This window comes from Lepeophtheirus salmonis, chromosome 14 (assembly GCF_016086655.4).
Source record: "Lepeophtheirus salmonis chromosome 14, UVic_Lsal_1.4, whole genome shotgun sequence".
Lineage (NCBI taxonomy): Eukaryota > Metazoa > Arthropoda > Copepoda > Siphonostomatoida > Caligidae > Lepeophtheirus > Lepeophtheirus salmonis.
In genome coordinates, this window is record NC_052144.2 from 21,924,937 (window position 1) to 21,929,055 (window position 4,119).

The window sequence follows — 4,119 nt, forward strand, 5'->3', positions numbered from 1 at the left end:
CGTGATGATCTTCTTGCACAGAAGATTGATGATGATTGATAAAAAAATCAAATATCGATATCCCTGATATGTTTTCTCTTAGGAATCCGGGTTACTATATATTCATGCATAAACAATGATTTATAAAGTGACATAGACAACACATATAATGTGGATAACAAGTTGTTGTTTTAAAAGTTATATATAGTTTTCCTCTTATACTTTGCAAAGTTTGACTAATCTATGCCAAAATTGAAAGTAGTGTAAGCTCCTACAAATAGAAGATTTGGAGGCCTCATAACAATATAAGAAACATTCACAAAGTCATAGCCAATATTGCCCTAATTAGTGTTTCATCTTTGAAACTAATACTTAGTAACACAGATTTATATACATTATATTCAATGTTTACTATTTTATCTTTGGTTGTACAACAAATTTAATCCACAAATAGAGTGTAATTAAAAACATTAAAAGAATCTGTGAGAAATAGGTTAAAATAATAATTAAATACCGTCTTCAAATGGGAGGCACAATTTGCTTTAATTTTAAAATGGTTAAAAGATCATGTAATTGTCATATATCAAACAAAGCAATTGTGTATAAGTAGTTGGGTGTTTTGTTTACATTTTCCATCGTATAAGAAAAGAAACAATCTACATTTTTGATTCAACAATTTGAGAAGGTCTTCATTTTATTAAAAGACATTCAAACCCATTGAGGATCGTCCACGCCGCAGTGAAGCATATGAAGCTAAGTATCAGTTTCTACAGAGAATCACTTTGCCATAGTGAATTACAGCGAGGAACGAAGAAGATTGTTGGATTTCACTCAAATCCATTAGGAAAATTAAATTGAATACATATTAGTTATGCGGTGTTAACTTTTCAGCCTTGTCATCATCAATTCCATCATTCAATCCAAGAACAATATATTCAATCCATATATATTGTAATTACTTATAAGTTATTTGTACTGACTGCCATTTGTTAGGATGGCTATAAATTATCATAAGCATTCTTCATTAAATAGAAGATACTGAGATGAATATTCATTGGAGAATGTGTGGAGTTCAATCTAACAAAAGATCATGTTTACTTCGTCACTCCCGGCATTAAAGAATAGGTCATTGTGATAAAGTGCAATATATACTAAGGATCATGAATTTAAAAAAAAATCAAAATATGCATTTTTATGTAATGATTTAATTAAACTTAATTATCTTAAAACGAATACTTTATTGAAATAGACCTGATTAATCCACAGTCAAACAGTTTCCATATTGACTCTTTGTGGATTTGACACAAAAATAAAACTCCGCTCCCAATAGCATTACAGTTGTGTTAATGAAGAACTCCTTTACTTCGAAAAAAACGTTGCCCATCCAATTTTCGAAAAATTGTTTGACAAGGTTTTTAGACTTGGCTAGAACACAGTCACTCACATTTCTGAAGTTTCTTGCTTAAAATTAAATAATGAGCCTCAAAAAAGTATATATATAATTTCTGGGTCTATTTTTTAATTAATGAAATGAGCAGTTTTTCGCACGTTACTTGTTATTTTTCTTTTTATGCTCCTTTTGTTTACAATATTAATATACTTTAGTCTAATGAATGTACGAGTGCGAATAATTTTTTTATCACTTCATATTCTTCCTTAGGATACTTTTCAACAATTATGCTGATGAGTTGATCCATCACATATGGTTCGGTATCAAAAAAATTCGCATGAAACTTAATGAAATGCTTCTCTATTTTTTTGCAAAGTTCCAAAAAAGATTCCGATGGTCGAAACAGTCCCCTTTAGACAATGCTTTAATGCATGGACTTGGGTGAACTGGGATGCTAGAAGTATTACACACCAGAGTGGGAAATTTTTGATGTAACGATTTCGCCATATATCTAGCAACATACTTCATCTTCACAGATTTTAGGAAGATGTAAATCATTAGATGGTTGTTCTATTGCATTTTCATCATTATTTATATCTTCATCAATCTCACTTCTAATAATTTGAGAATAAATTATACCATCAATGTCTTGATAAAATTCCATGTTATCTTCTGAATCTGCTTCGCTCAAAATAGGACCTAAAAGAAGATACAGGATTAGTATATAGTATATATTGGTGCATTAGGGATACTACAACCTGTAATTTGTTGAAACATAGAAACAAAACATTGGTATCCTTCATCCTTCAGATCTGACGGGAGCATTCTCAGCAACCATTTTTTCTGAGCCACTTATAACGAGTATCCGAAATCGATCCATGGGATCAATCGCATTAGGATGAGAGTGGGTTCGTCCAATATATCTTATTCTTGAAAAAAAGTTTTCAAGACAATAATGATTTAAACGAGATGTCAATATATATGGAAGGCCAATTTCATTATTTATGGATTGATACAATGATATCAAAGATTTTGAAGAATTACTTATGCCCTATTGGCAGGGCTTCAAAGTGGATGACTTAGGCGACACCACTTCACTATTTTTATTGCTCTTAATTTGCTTCATTTTTCCAATCACATTTATCATGCATTGGAGGACATCCTTTTGTATATCCAAATTTAATCCATAGAGACATCTAAAGTCCCTTTTTGATATTGGTAGGAGCTTCAACTCATCAAAGCACAAGACAGCTAAGTTTATATTTGGAGTTTTGTTGAATTTGATTTGTTGAGCAATAGTTTTAGTAATTTTTGATTTTATTCGAAGAACTGTTTAAATTTTGGATCCACCGTTTGAGGGTTGTTACACTAGGAACCGGATGTATACCACTGGATTGAATGTAAAGGTAGCTTTCGACGAAAGATACTTCTGTATCAGTCCTTTAACAAGATCCTCCTCATTCCATATTCCAAACCTCTTCCCACTGATAATGAGTTTACATTGAGGTTTAGTAAATATCTTTTCCAGTTCTCCTTTCATCCCTTCCCTAAAATTAGATTTTGATTTTAATAATCTATTTCCGATTGAAGGATTTTCACTTTTTCGTGTAAATCTGCATTCTGTTTCCTTAGTGACTCGAGTTCTAGAATGAGTGGATCTTTTCTGGTATTTGAAGCCCTACCAATTTGTAGGGTTCCGGGATACATATGCTTGATTAGGTGTATTAACCTTTTCTAAAACAAGTGTTTGAATTAATTTTAAATTGTTTTCGGATGATTTGTCTCTAAATATATTTTTCATTAGAATCTCCTTCAAAATGGCTCTTTATCTTAATGCATTTCGTTTTCCTTGGAGCTTGGCTCAAACCCTTCTCCATTGGAAGGGATAGCATCTTCTTTCAATCTTTTTTTTAAAGTGGTCACAGTAATTCACCTTTTATAAGCATTTTTCTCAAAATGATTCTCACAAATTCCAGGGTATTTTCCTGAGGGGCCCTTTCGATGACAAACACTTTTCCATTTTTTCCTCCTTCAGGGATCATTTGGAAAATTATGATAAATTATATTTTTAGAAGAATCACAAATGACAACTGCATAACTGACATTTTCATTGGGCGAATACATTATACCTTTTTCGGAATGGCAAATAGGCATTATTATTGTAATAATAATAATCAACTAGTAATAATATACATATTGCAAAATGTAAATAAGATATAATATCATATTCCAAGGATACCAAACTTCTTTCTCTTGGCCCACAAGGTAGTCCCAGTTCTTAATTTTGGGCTTTTGTGAATTTGTATTTAGTACTCTTTCTATTCTCTATGACGTCAAAATCTTCCTCTCTTGCCCAGCAGTCGGTACGATACATCAAATTGAAAATTCTAACAAGGCCGATTACATAATGGTATAACTTTATATTTCTATTAACCTGGGATTTAAAGAAGTCTTATTTTGGTAAAAAAAAAAGCCTCTTAATCACCTCTTAGGCCCAAAAAAATATCTTTATGTTTGTTTTATTTTATAGTTCTACTTCCTAAGTTTCAGACTGATTTGTTTTACTGTTTAGATGACATGTGTGATAACACCAGAAACATACTTCTAAATATAAATTTTCTTCGGAAACTTTTAGGGGCTAGAGATGACATTGCCTAAGAATACTAATCATAGCTTTGAACATTTATTTGATTAAATAAACTTATATAGTATTCTATATGGTCTGTCGAATTAAATATATCAAATTCTTA

General features: G+C 31.2%; 1 long non-coding RNA gene across 1 annotated transcript; it reads right to left on the reverse strand.

Moving 5' to 3' along the window:
* Nucleotides 1–360: 360 nt before the first annotated feature.
* LOC139907254 (uncharacterized) lies at nt 361–3,552 on the reverse strand. The gene is made up of 2 exons (XR_011783703.1): nt 2,128–3,552; nt 361–2,068 (listed from the first exon to the last, which is right to left on the reverse strand). It is a non-coding gene; the product is annotated as an uncharacterized lncRNA (long non-coding RNA).
* Between the last annotated feature and the right edge of the window lie 567 nt (nt 3,553–4,119).